Source organism: Vidua chalybeata, chromosome 1 (assembly GCF_026979565.1).
Source record: "Vidua chalybeata isolate OUT-0048 chromosome 1, bVidCha1 merged haplotype, whole genome shotgun sequence".
NCBI lineage: Eukaryota > Metazoa > Chordata > Aves > Passeriformes > Viduidae > Vidua > Vidua chalybeata.
In genome coordinates, this window is record NC_071530.1 from 6,794,741 (window position 1) to 6,811,218 (window position 16,478).

General features: G+C 41.3%; 1 protein-coding gene across 8 annotated transcripts in view; it reads right to left on the reverse strand.

Moving 5' to 3' along the window:
* Window positions 1–16,478, reverse strand: part of KMT2C (lysine methyltransferase 2C) — a 190,868-nt gene that overhangs the window by 169,441 nt on the left and 4,949 nt on the right. The window contains exon 1 of one of the 8 annotated variants that reach the window (XM_053942516.1): window positions 3,514–3,794. The exons of the other annotated variants lie outside the window; for them this stretch is intronic. The gene's annotated coding sequence lies outside the window, so the exon portion shown is untranslated. Of the gene's footprint in view, window positions 1–3,513; window positions 3,795–16,478 lie in introns of those variants that run through there. 8 annotated transcript variants of the gene reach the window in all.

Below are 16,478 nucleotides of genomic sequence, written 5' to 3' on the forward strand. Positions count from 1 at the left end.
ACAACATGGAAGTGTGTGTGGTTGGAAGGAACACATAGAGCTCCATCTAAAACAAAGAATTCATTCCTGAAACTGAATTATACCCAAGAACTGCAAGTCCTGGCTAAACAAACAAATAAATACAGAAGCAGATTCTTCTTTTCTTCCATGCCTTTATCTTTTCTAATTAAGTAACATTACACAAGTATTCACCTTTTAATGCTTGGAAATCAGGGTGAAGACATTGGACAAAGAGGCCAACGTGAAATCTTTTATTTTCTAGCTGTATTACAAAAGCACCATCAGCACAAGCCACACTTACTGTGTAACATTTCAGCAGTGAGTACAAACAAGAGGGAGACTTCCCTGAAGAGGCAGACAGAAACACAGAGTGCTATGACTAACTTCCAACAGACCTTATGGAGGAGCCAAATATCCTCCAAATGCATTATATCATCCATGCTTGTGCCTGGCTTTGGACCTCAACACTGAGATGAAAAAAAAAAAATCTAACGAGGAAGGCCACAAATAATTATGCTCCATTTTTTTAATCAAAGATATTTCCAAAGGACAAAGCTTCACTGTGATGTTTCACCACTCAACTCCATCTGAGATGTCAGGGAAAAAATCTGTCAGGACCACTAAAAGACACATCTGTTTGCTGAATACATTCCACATGAGATTACCCAACACAAAGACGTGAACACTGTCAAACAGAAGGCGCTCACCTATTCCCAAAGCCACGTGACAGCTCCTCTGCCACGCTTTCCCTAGCGAATTTCCATGACATTTCCTGGTTCACCTCGGCCGTCCCAGGGAGCACCAGTGCGGCACGGCAAATGCCGTGAATCGCAAGGAGACATCTGATATCTGTGATATCACACGCTGGGATCCTGCCAGAGAACCACAACATGCCAAAAGGATTTCGCAGAGGAAAGACAGAATTATAAAAGACTAGCTGAAGGCCCACTGTCAAACTGGATCTCAGTACTTCTTCAAACACCCTACGTCCCAGGGCTTCCAGGAGCTTTAGTAATTACTCAAATTGGAACTGCCCAAACAAAACAAAAGTGTGTCTTTCAGCTTTTTTAGAGTATGCTTTTGACAACACTCCAGAGCCAGTCTCCCATCCTCTTGGGCTGTGTGTTTTATACTAAATGGCATATATCAAGTACATACTCCTCCATACTAAGAGTTTTCTATCCACACTTTCAGAACAGGAAACCAGAATTGCAAAGCCGTAAGAATTGACAGCAGTGATATGAAAAGAACACTTTAACCATTATTTTTAAATAGCTGAATAAATTAAAAACAGTAAGTCTGGAAATACACGTAAAGCACATACTGAATGGTCCTTTTAGCCTGAAACAAAAGGAGGAACAAATACATGGCTGCTTTTAATTTCTGCTCAGCCATTTACCCTTAAGAGATCATTTTCAGGCAAGTCCAATGAACGGTCACATTAAGAAACTGTACATGATGCAACTACTTTCTACTGGTATATTATGTAAATGACAGTAATATCACCCCGTGTCCTCCCCTCCAAAAAAAAAAAGCTTCCAAAGAACATTTTGCCAAAACTCTGCAGGACTTTCTGCTTGAGAGAGAATAATACAGGGAAAAAAAAAAAAAAAGGAAAAAAAAAAAGGCAAGGAGAAAAAAATATAAAGTGAATGCAGAGTCTGACAAAATAATTATACAAAATTAAATACTATTCCTACCAAAAAAACAAGTATTTTGACTGAAAAGCATCTATATTTAATGCTGGCAGAGTATTAGGTATTACTTTGCATAGAACAGACAAAACAAAACAAGAGTCATAAAACAGTTTATAAAGATGACCTGTAAGTGAGGCAAGGAACTAAAAACTACAGATACTTGACCTCCAAATATATTCTCAAAAGAAAGGCCATTTACAACAAAGCAGTAAAAGATGCATAACCAAACCTTTTAAAAACAAATGTACAGTAGTCATCAGTGAAGTTACTCAATGGCACTTAGATGCAGCTGATCACACAGCACTGAGAAAAAAGTCTATCTTATCTCCTGCTTCTCTCTTACAAGTAGATGGTTAAAATATTTCCACTCAGCAGTCTGGAAGCTGCAGTTATTTTCTGTAGCAAGTGTATTTTATTGTGCAGGAGCATCAAACACCACACACAAACCATCACCATGATGTACACACAGCACAAAGACCCCTGCACGTAACCTCCAGCTTAGGAGCTGTGTGTACTTCAATACCCAGCATTGTACAGAGTCACTGAGAACCTTTAAATGTCTGCCCAGTTGTTTCAGTTTTGCTACAGGAGTACGAACCCACTACTGCTTTCTTTCTTCACATGAAAAAGCCCCAAACCATTTTCATACTGATCTTCAGTTCTTTCAACAGCTCTACGCCAAATAACACTATTCTAAGAAAAAAAAAATGAAGTTAAACAAAAATCTAAACTAACTCAGGAACGTTTTTCAATTATGTAAGAATCCAGTTAGTGTTAACTAATGATTTACTGGTGAGTGTGCAGTGTTTAGTATCCAGAATTAGGCACAAGACCGAAGGAGTTTTTCAGGAAAATACAAAACACTACACAAATTAACTGGATCGTATTTTGAAAGCATAGGTTGTTATGTTGGGTGGGTTTTTTCAATCAGCCTGCTACGAAGTAAGGCCACTGGAAAAAGGGGTAGCCAGCCTCTCATACTGCCCAAATAAAAAAAGAAACAAGACTTTTTTCCTTTACAGTTGTACCAAGTTTGTTAAATCCAGCCAGTTACATAACACTTACTTTGACTTATGACCTATTTGCTCACATGAAAATCATCATATATGATGGTCTGACCATCCATTATGCGCTAGAAACATAGTTTATTTTTTCAAGTGTTTTTATTTTTCACTCTTAGTTTAGAACTACAGTTTAAAACAGTGGGAGGATCACCTAAAATTAACACTATAAAGGTATGCTTTGAAAGCGTGCAAAATTAAAATGGCACATTCTTCAAAAATAGCGTGCACGGAATACTTCAAAATATTAAAGAAAAATTAACCCTATCTCCATTTTCCATCTCTCCAGTATTTACATCAGGAAGTGACAAAAAATATAAAAGGAAAAATAAATAGTTGTGCTATAGGTATCCATAAAAAGTCCTGTTTTTTAAAGGATATCTGCGGGCACACGTGTGTAGGTGTACCCAGGGCAGCGCTGACCGGATGCCCGGCTGCGCCCGGGTCAGAGCGAGCGGGGCTTTTGTGGTTCTTTCTCCCACCCACCACCCTCCTTTTCCTTATTTTTATTTTGTAAACGGCCGCGGATTATCCAGCGAGCGTGTAACTTGAACCTCTACACCCACGTCTGGACGCGGGTCCGGGTTTTTTTTTGACCAAACGGCGTCGAATCCGCCGTGCCGAGTGCCAGCGGCGCCCAGTCCCCACGCCAAGTTTGCCACCCGGTCCCGGCGGGTCCCCCGTCCCCGGGGAGCCCCTTCCCGCTGTCACCGCCTGCCCTCGATACAAAGAAGTTCAGCGCCAGCCGTACTCACCCCCGGCGAACTGGCCCTGCGCGACATCGCCCAGCGCCGCGGAACCGCTCGCAAATCCCCTCTGGAAAATGGAGGGGCTGGCACCGGTGCGATCCGGAGGAAAGAGAAGTTATTTACATGCCAGGGCCCGAGCCCAGCGCGGAGCGGAGTCGGCGATGCTCAGCACTGCCCGCGGTCTGCCATGTTCGTGCCGCTCGCTCGGCGCTCCCCCGGCCGCTGCCCCGGGGCCTCGGGCGGCTCTACAGGGCCCCCCCCATGGCGGCGCCGCCGGGGAGCGATGCGCCACAGCCCCGATCGCCGCGGAACTTCGGCTCCGGGATCCTCCCCGAACCAGGCTGGGGCCGCCGGCGGAGGAGGGCGGAGGGGGAGGGGAGCGGGGGGAAGGGGAGGGGAAAGGAAAAAAAAAAAAAAAAAAAAAAAAAAAGAGAGAGAGAAGGGAGAGGGAAAAAAAAAAAAAAAAAAAAAAAAAAAAAAAAAAGGAGCCGAGGGAGAGAAAGTAGATCCGACGCAGCCGGGCGCCGCCAATGTGCGGACCGGAGCGCTGCGGCAGGAGCGGGGCCGCCCGCGCTCGGGAGGCGGAGCGGCGGCGGCCGGAGGCGCAGCGCCCCCGCCGGAGGCTCCCCCGGGCCGGCCCCCGCCCCGCGCCCCCGCAGGGGCCCGCACGTCCCGGCGGCGAGCCCGGCGGCCAACCCGGGAACCGAGCGCGGGAGCGCCCGGCCGCTCCCCCGGCCCTGTCCGGGAGCACCCTCCGAGCGCGGCGGGCGGCAGCGCTCCCGCTCCCTTCCCCCCACGCCCGCACTTTTCCATTTAACAAAGCGGTGCAACCAAAAGTTACGTTTCCATAGACGCCAGCCGCTTTCCTGGCGGCCCCTCCTCGGCTGCTGGGGCTGCTTTGGGAAAACCAGGGTTTCTTTCACGCGTGAAAGACTAACGTGGGACTCCGGGGATCGCGGTTTTTTTTTTTTTTTTCTCCTTTTTCCAGAGAATCACAGGACCCTTTGGGTTGGAGATCAACTACTTCAAGCCCCGGCCAAGGCAGGGTCACCTGGAGCAGGTGACACAGGAACGCGCCCAGGTGGGTCTGGAATGTCTCCAGCGAGGGGAGACTCCATGACTGCCCTGGGCAGCCTCTTCCAGTCCTCTGCCACTCTCAACGTAAAGAAGTTCTTCCTTATGTTGAGGTGAAATTTCTTGGTGTTTATTTTTGTGGTTTGAGTTAGTGTTTTGTGTTTTAGTTTTCTTTTTTTTTCTCTCCCCCTCTCATGCCCCCCCCCCCCCGCCCCCCAACGTTTTCCAGGCTGCTCTACACTTCTCCAAAACAATCTGGACTGGACAAGCTAAGAAAGCAAAGCTTGACAAATGTCCATCTACAAACGGCTCTTTCCTAATCCTCCAAATGCTCCCTGCCAATTTTATTCTCCTACAGACACAAAAACAAATCAAGAAAACATTACGCAAGTGTCACTTCACTTGCATTGATAGATACTTGCAAACCAATGGGTACTGCCAATTTGAGCAGTAACGCAACTACCTTTGTTCAACTTCCCTTCATGCAAAAACCCCAAAGCAGCTGTTGTGTAATGCTTTGCTTCTGTCAATCTCAAGTTTTCTTAAAATTTGTTTAAGTATCAGACATCTGCAAGACACAGGTTGACACATTGACAACAATAATCTGACTTGTCTGCCAAACAAAGTAAGACAAGCATCACCTCTATTTTCTCACTCATCTCAATATTTTCTTCTTATCAAAATCTCTTCTGTCACACTAAGCTGCAGCTGGACATAGTTAATCTGTTGTGGACAAGCAAGTAAGTTCAGTATTGCCTTATGAGTACTGGTTAGAGAAATTCTCAAGAAATGCACCTAGGAACTCAAAGATATCATTTCACCTCTAAGACTGAACAAAACAAACCCAAATTCCCACACTGATTCACAGAACGGGATCTACCCAGGTAGAGGGAGTGGACCAATGCTCCCTCTCCTTCCATTTTCAACTGGAATATGTTCTAGGTGCCCAGCCTACAGGAAAGTTTTTATCAAACCCATTCTACAAAGATGAAGATAAAATTTTAAAAACAAAGCACTCACATGAAAAAAATCTCCAGATGTTTACTCTGAAACAAGTAACTATTGTATAAGAACCATTGTGCCATGTTAGTACAGGTACGGACACATAAATATATTTGGCTACAAGGTACTATCAGGCTCTGGCTTATCAGCACATCTCTGTAACCACATGTATTAGCACACTCAGTCTGCTGCAATGAGAAGGTTAAATATGTTATTCTAAACCTTAGCTGAGATGGTGAATGTCAGGGGTTTATTTTGCAGTGAGGGTTGGTTGCCTTGGTCCAACCAACAAGTGGTGAATTGCAAAGCCCCTACTGAGACATTAATCACTTTGCCTATTCCCTTTCACACTCACAGTCCTTCAGGTTCAGCCAGGACAAGCCCCTGTTGGGCATCCATCTCTGCTGAGTTTAAACACTTTTCTAACCAATAATTCTCAGATCAAATAAAGCAAGCTCCTCTTCAACCAAAGAAGATATCAAACAGCAGAGAGAAGCTGTGTGTTTTCCAAACTGTATTAAATAAAAGGAGTGTTTAGGGTCAGTAAGCAAGGCTGGACTACCAAGTTTCCTGTGTGTCATCTATCCCAGAACTTCCTGTTTTCATGGTACCATTCCAGGTGATACCCCTGCAGCATGACTGACCCCTCTGTCAATACACATGGTTGTCTGTGCTGCTGTACCTTAAACCTGCAGATGTTACACTGTTAAAAACTTCAGGTTCTAACTTAGAAGGTAATGGGTCACCTGACAAGTTTAAGTATGCTAGCACAAACAAGCTGTAATTTAGTAATGGCTGGTTAAAATAATAATAATAAATGACTGTTAGTATTTTTCCCTGCTGTTCATGTGACCCAAGATCCAAGCTAACAGGTATGAAGCCATATTAGCTGACCTTGTTCTTCTCCTTCTTTGAGGATGTATTTTCTCTCACATCAAAGGGTGAGATTTAGTTCTTTTTCTGTAAGAGCACATTAATTGCCATAAAAATCTTAGGAAGGAAAAAGGATAATTTTACTACAGCACAGTCAGATGTGGTCCAACACCAGTCATGTTGACTGATTACTACTTCTCCACACAAACTGCCCATAAATTGCATTCAGTAGTATTATATGTTCAAGAGCAGTTCCAATGGAAGCTGATCCCACCCCATACCTCTTCTTCCCAGACCAAACCTGCTACAGGGCAACCCAGCAAGAAGCAGCAGGGCTGGACACTGAGAAAAGGCAAAGCAATTGTGTCTGCAGCAGTTCCCTGCCCTGATTCACACATCTCCACAAACGTGTGTCACCATAATGGCAAGGCAGGAAGTGTTTATGCCAATGCTTCTGCCAAGAAAATGTACATGGGAAAAATGGGACCAGTCGTCTCTCCTCAGACTTCTTTTTTTTTTTTTTTTAATAAGCAACAGAAGTGATAGATTTAATGATTAAGATAAAAACTTATGTCTATACATATGGTGGACTGTTTTCTTCCAAGCTCAAATTGATTAACTCAAGGATGCCACACTTGAGTTAAGACACACTGAGCAAAGCAGCCCTATGTTTGTGATAGGCCCTATTTACATTCCTAACTTTGAGAGAATGTTTCTTCACAGCAACCATAAGAAATTCAGAAATAAAACAAGTCACCAATTCCAATATACTCCCATCAAAATTTCAGATGGAACACATAGAGAAATAAAAGACATGGGCTTCTCAACAGAAGTATTGGTTACTCTGAGTCATACATCTGGATCTGTTACTTCATTGATTTTAAAATGTAAAGACAGATATATTAAGAAGCTCAAAAATGTGTTTGTCTTTCTCAAACATTTTCCTCAACTCCTGCAGACCTGCTATTTCCAAAATATTCAATGGGTTTCTAAAAATATTACAGTTGTAACAACTTGAGATTAAGGCTAAGTACTGAGCTACAAAAGGACAACAGCAGAAAAGGAAATGCAAATATTTCTCCTTAGCCTGGCAACTCTACTGAAATGTAAAGGCATTTTACCTTCTAGCATCCCTTTATGCTTCCATGCTACATAGCAACTCAAACCACCCTCTTCTGTGAATAATTTCTCTGTAAATTCCAATTTCCATGCCAAAGGATTAAACAGAAGAAGACTGACTCCTTTTTTTACTACATTTGAAGGGGTTTGGAAGTTCTTTGTTTCTAACCTGTACTACAACATTCTCTAGAGATAGACTCCACTTCCAAAAGTAAAAAATAAAATAAAAGAAGGTCCCAAACAGTTTATTTCCTCACCCCTGCTTTCTCTTCTTGTGAGCATGAACCAGATCATATCTAGACCCAAAGACAGGTTGGCAGCATGTCACACAGCCAAGAAACATGTTTTGTGTATTAACTGCATACCCACATTAACATACTGTGATAAATTTGATTTAAAGCCATTACATCTAAGATGCCATATCTAGCAAGCTTGCTTTTAGAACCAGAATTTGAATAGCAATGTAAATCAGATAATTGAAATAGCTTTCTATAAAGAAAGCATCACATTCTGTCTCTTCTCATGGTTTTGACTGGCAAGGTTTGGCAAATATAACTTCCAACCCCCCTACCATGGGCAGGGACACCTTCCACTAGACCAGGTTTCTCCAAGTCCCATCCAGAGTGGCCAGGAACACTTCCAGGGATGGGGTAACCACAGCTTGTCTGGTTAAACTGTTCCAGTGCCTCACCACCCTCACAGCAAAGAATTTGTTCCTAACATCTAATCTAAACCTGCTCTCTGACAGTTTGAAGCCATTCCCCCTTGTCCTGTCACTAGAGTTCCTGATGAAAATTTTCTTTATCACAAAAAAAAAGAAAGAGATGAGCAAATAAGTACAGAGAGGTCTAAAAAGCAATATAGATTAAAAACCACAAGTTCAAAAGAAGATACAATATGAGAAGAGGCAGACAACAGAAATACCTGAACACTCCCAGGCCATCAGAAAATGACTCATTGCTAGTGACATGCATTGTTAGCTGCTAGCACAGGCAGGACAAAACTGTTTTCAACAGTGCATGATGGAAATTCAATGAGAATATAAATTCTGACATATTTGCTTTAACATAATCAAAATAGTCCTACCCTTTTCTAGCAGATAAACTTTTAAATGTACTTTGTAAAAAGAAAATCTGGAATGCCAGGTGACACCATTTCTGAAAAAAACAATCCCAACGTGTAAGGAAGTAATAATTTATTTAGTATATGTGGAATCACACAGATTAATAGATAAAGCAAGTATCAGATGACAAAGGAAATAAGAAACACAGACAATGAAACAAAGAGATTGAGTAAACTGTTTTCTTTCCATAAGCAATCTAGGAAAACATCATCTACGTAATAAAAGTTATTACACATCATTCACTGTGTAAAAGCAATGGGTACCACAGAAATAATGGACATCACCATCAGCAGGGATGCTCATGGACTAGGATCACACTCAGGTTGAAAAAGACCTCAAAGGTCAGCCAGTCCAACCTCCTCCTCAAAGCAGGTCAGAGTCAGTCCCCAAAATGGTTTAAAAATATTTTGAAGTTCAGTTTGTTGTTTACATAGCTGTGTAATTACACACAGTGCTGAAATCCATTTGGGGGACCTTATTTGAAATAACTTATTCCAAGTACAGACAACAGAGATCAGGGCATAAAGGTGAAGCTCAGACAACCTAACTCACACCTAAACACCTTTGTTTAGTATTTCCTATTAGATTACCCCTGCCCAGACCCCAGTCTATCTGAATTGCATTTCAGAGATAACTACTTCATTCTTCTGACTAAGCATAAGGACCTCTGCAGAATTTAAAAACACCTCCTCCTTTCATTAGTAAGGTCCTCTAGAACAGTAAAATAAATATCATTATTCTTTTCAAGTTTTGAAAGAAAACAATTCAGACAGGAACGAGACCATCACAATGCTCCTAAAAAAGAAACCTAGGTGGCATGACTACAGGAGCTAGAATGCAGCCCCTGCCCTGTCCCCAAGGCCCATTACTAATAGCTGTTATGGAATATGCTCCCACACCACATGACGTGGTCACATCCATGCAGATATAAATTCCCCAGCTTCAGTTCAGGCTACACACTAGGGGACAAAAAGGAAAAAAAAAATTAAAAAGAGAGGAAGAACCTCCAGAAATATTTAACAACTTAACTGAACAACATTTATAGTCTTTAGATAAAACCCAGCTAACAAATGTCTATCACAATACTCTTCCAAATTCTAGCCACACAAGGAAAACAGTGCATCTGAGAAGATATGGAATAGCTGAGAGACCAAGCTTCAACTCAAGTTTAAACATGTCCAAGACAACTATGACTTCACTTTTTCTAAGTGTGAGCATGTTAACAAAGAATAGGCAAGAAACTCTCATTGGTCTAAAAAAGCCTTTAAAATAACATGGCCAAGTTAACAATGTAAAAACTGGTTATTTTTTTCATATCGAGACAGCCCAAAGCAAGTAAAATTAAAAGAGACACATGAATTAAAAAAAAATAAGCTGAAAATATTCTTAAACAAATATTTATTTACATTATCAGTAATTTAAAACCCCCACTGACAGCATCTGGTTAACAAGCCTTGAGATCAAGATTTTCTGCTTGTCCATAAAGTAGGTTCACAACCAACAGTACTTTCTCTGTTCTGCTCTACCAATGTATCCTTGTCTGAGAAGACCACATAGAGAGCACATGAAATGTGAGTTTACCAAGCTTTTATATTTATTCTTTACCAACTAATACATTTGAAATGAATGTATTTCCAAGCCGTTCACAGCGTACCACAAGACAAAGAATACTCTCCCTTTCCATTAAAGAAAGAGACAATAGCATAGCCAGACATGAGCCAGTCCTTAGTGCTACATGAAAGAGATCAGAGATTATTTCTTTAAATAATTTTGCTTACAGATCATTTATTTCTTGAGTTAGCCTCCCATTTCTGGGCCCAGTTCCCTCCTAAAGGGTTTCTGGAAGACACAGGCAGAAATATTAATTAGAATTCCTGCTGAATATGTTTTGCACTTTCCTTTGTATAAATCTCTACCACCAGGATGTCTGATGCAAGGTTAATTACTCAAAACACGAACCAGGAAACATTGTGTAGCACTGAAAGCCAGCATTTCCCAGAGCCTCATGGCTTGTACATCCCATCTCCTCTGCTCCCTCTAGAGCAATTCTGCAGTGAGCTGTTCCTCCTAAACTCACATCCCTATGGGTTAGAGAACATTAACTGTGGCACACTGTTTGCCCAGGAGGCTGAAAGTGAAACTGATGAGAATTCTATCAGTTTGATTGAATTCCTCCTTGAAAGAACGCCAACAACAAAACAAATCCTGTTATGGTTATACCAGTACATTGAACAAAGGTGGTGGTGCTGGCCTTGAGGCTGACAAGCACCGGACAGCTTCCATCCACACTATCCAATTCCCAAACTCCCACACAAAGCAGCCCCACACAAACTATGCTGGGAACAGCGTGGGGACCACACGAAACCTTGGGCCAGCCTTGAGAACTGTTTTGGCAGAGTGGTCAGAACTGGATGAGCAACCACTGGAACCGTGTGACAGTGGAGACAAGACTGGGGACAACAGTGTCCAGCAACTCCAAACATTCCCTGCTGGGTTTCTCACAAGAAGCTGAGTGCTTCGTGTGCCAGAACACTATTGCTGGCTACAGCCATGCCCCTCATCCATACAAAACACTAGCATAGCCACAAATTAGCCCCTCTTAGAAATGGAAAAATTTAAGGAAATTGAAACGATCAGGTTTTTTTCTTTCCAAATTTCCAAGCTTTTCTTCACAATGAAAAGCATCTGGCCCATTTCTAAGTTCTAGTCTCATCAGATCAGTGGGCCACGGTAAAAAAAAAATAGTCACTTGCTTTTATTACAAGGGAAAAAAACAGAGAAGGAAAAAAGCTGGAGGTGAAACAAACACATAAGCAAAAAAGAATGGGAACTAGGGAAAAAAGGAACTGGGGAAGGCTGGGAGAGAAAAATCTGAGGAAGCTGCTCAGTCTTTGGAATCAGCTAGCAGAAGTTTTCAGAGCACGTATCTCAGAGGGTAAGACGAGGCCTTCATCATCCATACGTCTAATAGAAAACCAAAATATCAGAACAAACAGCCCAACATGTTTGTGAAAACGCTGAGGACAACTGTTTCACAAAGTTGAGGGTGCCAGAAGAGCAGTTACTTCACACTTCACTCTATTAGGGCAGGCTCCATTTTAAACATCTCAATGTGTACAGTGATTTGGCTGGAAGTGGTAACGAGAAGCACTCCCTGTGCCAAGGAAGGGGGAAAGTGAGAGCAGTAGAGAGGGAAAGCAAGTTTTTATCTTCAATTAACTGAAAGAAGAAAAGCAAATTTCAACAAACTCTTTGAACTTGTTGCTAGAATCTCTTGAGACTACAATTTAAAGGAGGACTGGCAGTTATTGTACTGGAACGTGCACAATGGCAAAGTATTCCAAAGCAGGGGAGAGATAGGAAATCTATATGAACAATACAGGCTACATAAAAGCAGCCTGTAATAAGGGTCTGAAACTAGAAAGAATCATATTAGGAATGGAAACAAGGGCATTTTAATGAATATAAAGGAACAGCATAAACTGTCAGGGATAAAAATCAGAAGAGATAAAAGCACAGCATGCAGTATTACCACTGTGCAGTATAAAAGGCAAACAAAGTTTCAGAAATATTTTAGAAGCAAGAAGTAAAACACAAAAGTCTGTACAAATAGTGTTTAGAAAGAACAAATGGATAACAAAACAGACTCAAATGCCATTTTCTGTATTTTAGCCTTCAAAAAACAGATTTATTGTAGCTAATACTAGAAACTGATTTTGTTGCTAGACTAAATAATCAGAGAAATTCAAGTCAGCAGGACTGGAAGAATTTCACACAATGCGTAAGAAACAGAGAGAAGTAATCTCTAAACCATGAGCAATCATCTTCCCTAATACAGTCCTGGTAAAAATGCCCTAAGAGAGGCTGGCAGCAATGAGCTATGGCACCCAGAGGGTTTTTATTTGCAAATTCTTTTCAATCCATGCGGATGAACATTGCAAGAAAGTCCCTTCCTCCAGGACCTGGATGAGGACATTCACACACACAGGAGAGTTACATACAAGACATGGCAGAGGCGGGGGCTACAAATATTTTTGTTGACAAGACCTTAACAAAAATCATTCTGATAAATCGAGAAGTGGCTCATATTAACCAAGAGAAATTTAATAAAGACTAGAAATCTTTTGAAGGATAAATCAGTTAAATCAGTATTATGTTGCTTAAGAGGTTAAGCTTGTTCAGCGCAGAACAACAGAGACAATCGCCTGAAAAAGTTTTGTATAAAAACTGTTCTCCATTTCAGCTGTGGAGTCTTAGCTGTGAGTAATACAAGACAAAACTGGCTTAATCAGCAGTAAAGAATATTTATTTTATACTACACAAAATTAATTACTGAAACCAATTGCCTAGAGATAGAGGGGAACTGCATTCACTAAATACTTCAAAAACAAATCAGAGAACCATTTGTCAGAAATGGAACACATACACAACACACAGAAGGATGAGCAATATCACCCTGAAGTCTTTTTTGGCCATACAGTTCCATTTATCTCTGCTGATACAGGAAAACTAAATATTCCTTTTATTTAAAATAATTTCATTGTGCTTTTGAACTTCACACTTCAGGAAAAAGAGCCCTGAATAATTCACACTCTGGGTTTATGAAATGGCTTACTAATAAATCTCCCAAATTTTAAGACAGAATTACTCCTCTCTTTATCAGTAACAATATGGAGCCATCCTGTCCTGTTCTCTTGAGCCCTAAGAACACTGCAGACAGTCTTCACTGCCAGACAGCAGGGTAAGACACCATTATTGGAACATCCAGGTTCCATGAACACTGGGATGTTCCAGAGGTCATTCTGGATTAGCTACAGCTTCCAGACTCACATCACAAAGAGCCATCTCAGATGTCAGCAAATGTTCAGTGGCAGAGACTGCACATTTGGACCACATATTCACTACCAAAATCCCCTTTATCTTAACTGTGCCACACAAGTGACTCAACTGCACATGCTCCAAGGAATATAAATATATAACAGGCAAAGTAAAAAACTGGTAATTTTTTGTAAAGTTGATTTTTTTTCCGGAGAGCCTCATTAAAACAAGTTTTGGCAAGACTTTATTTTCAGCAATAACACAGTAGAAGAAAAAAAGTCCTCTTTTTCCCTCCCCCTACCCAATGCCAAAAGTCTGGGTGGAAACATCCTAGTTCGATAGTGCTTCCACCAGTTTCTTCAAGGAAAGTAATTAGAATGTTGATAAATACAGCACTGAAAATTAGTAATTAGAAATTTATATTGGAATAGCTGGCAGTCAGATTGGGTGCACATGTGATTTAGTAAAAATACCTCCCAAAAAAAAATGTGGAAGGCAAAAATATTCTGAAAGAAGCAAGATCTTATTTGATTTTATTATAATGCCTATATATTGATATACTTGTAGGAAGGAGCTTCCAGTATACCAGAAATTATTGTTAACATAAAATATTTTACTTACATTGTTTTTTGAGGGTGCCTTAAATACTCAGTTTAAGAACGATTCCCAGGATCAAAGTGGGAACTGAAATTGGCATTTAATCAATGCCAATGTCTGAGGCAAGGAAGAGGAGAACAACTCCTCTATCCATATGCTGTGAAGAACCCTCTCAACATCACCATTTCTTTTTGAACAACCAGTGAACCAGCCTGTAAAAACCTCCATCTCCTGCATTTACTCCTGTACTGGAAAGCTCGAAGGGAGTCAGCCTGAAAACCAAAATCCCCCAAATTTCAGAGAGCCAAGGCTGTACCTTTGCCGAGAGCGCTGCAGGCTGGCGGTGCTGCCAAGAGCCACAGCTCTGCCTCCCTCCAGCAGCCTGGCCCTTGCTCTGGCCTCCTCCTCCTCCCTCGTGCTATCACAAACACGTTTCTTTGCCAGGTTAGTCCTACCCCAGCTCAGTTTCCCAGCCCAGCTCACCACAAGTGCCTGGGTCAGCACAGGGGAGAGAACAAACAGTTGGCAGCAGAGGGAGGGCAGCGCTGCTGCTCCTTTTCGTTGCCAGAACCAGCTTGAGATTTATGGTGATTGGGGAAAATAACCACCTGATGCACACTCACAGCCTATGTTTCTTTAAGTAATAAATATTCCATGTTTTAAGGGTTTTCCTATTTTATCTTACTTGCTTTCAAAAGCACCAGTGCTGTTAGAAGAACTTACTCAGCGTAGTTCTTGAAACAAGTGCCCAAAGTTATTTTGACTAACAGAGGAATGGCATGATCAGCACTGTCTGGTGCCATCCTTCCAGTGGGGGGGGGGGGGGGGGAAGAAAAAAAAAAAAACAGAACAAAAAATGCAGAATTCAGTAGAGGTTAGGAAAAGTACAAGTTACAAACAAAAAAGTAGTAAAATCTTGTTCCTCTGTATTTATCCAAACTAGATGAACCATGCAGATTGTATGAACTGGTGATCAAATATATTAAACATAGGAGAAAAGCTTTCAATATTTCCTGGAATTGTCAGTCACCTAATTATTTAGCAATTAATAACATTTTAGTGTACCTGTGACAGCATTTCTTGAAAAGTTAATTTCACAGCATTAATGTATAACAACACTGTATAAGGGAGTGATCATTAGTGGTGGATAAGGAAATTCTGTTTTCCCTGGTAATACATAACCCTGCTACCCCTTCAGTATTGCTGTGGTACAAGGAGTTAAAAACAACTCCAGCCTGAGAAAGGCAGAGTTCACCTATTCTCAGCAAGCCAACTGCCTTGGAAAACCATCTCTGAGCTGAAATGATGACGAAGAATAGAAATGTCTATTTCCAATTACTTATCTTATGAAAGAACAATGACAAGAAGTTAGTAGGAGTTAACATACTAAGAAAAAAAATCCACAAGCAAAGCCAAGAAAATGGAACTGTTTTTATTGTTTTAAGCTGGGAAAAGTCTCCAGTGTCACTGCACACAGGATGAAGAGATGTCTGGTGTGTAGATGGCTCAGAGTAGCAACCAAGAGACTGGGCAAGACATTCCTTGTGACCAGTATGTCGAGATTTCAAACAGCCATCACACTTGATCTGTCTGACAGCTCTTGGAAGTCCTCTCATGACAAGTGCTACAGAAGTTCAATGGATCATTAAATACAAACACAGAGAAACTAACAACTGAAATGTCAAAAAAAAAAAAAAAAAAAAAAAAAAAAAAAGTCTCCAAGAGTCCTTCACAGCAAGTCTGTTTCAAATTGGGGAAACTGTGCATCTATTTCCAGCATTCAGCTTAGCTTCACTCGTCCTTAAGACACAAGTAAAGACTCTACATAAATCTGTATTCTAATAATTTTGTGGCAAAACAATTCTATAAACCCTATCCATCACACAAGCACTTATCAAGAACTGAAAAGCTGAAGATTAATACAGATATCATTCACCTCCTGAGTACTGTGAGCCAGGCTCCTGTGCAAAAAATACATAAAGCAGGTGGGGAATTGCTTGGTAATTCAAATACGGTGGAGGAAGTCACAGAACATGGGCTGCTGAAGAAAATGGCACAAAGCTCAGCCCTGTTCTGCAAAGAGCCAACTTCAATCCTCACACCTCATCTCCTCCTCACTCTGTGTTCCACTATGTGCCTTCTGGCTTTTGGCCAAGCAGTTTGATACACGTGGCTTGTTCAGGCCAGTGTTCGCTTTAATACATTAACCCTTTGCTGTGCCACAGTTGTACAAAGCTTGTCCATCAAAAAACCTCTGCCTTGCCAGGTAGGGATGACCTCCCCTGACTGTGATCTTGTTTAGGAACATTTTTATTCTACAACACAACATACATCTTACATTTGCAAATGTTAAATTTTGAATTGA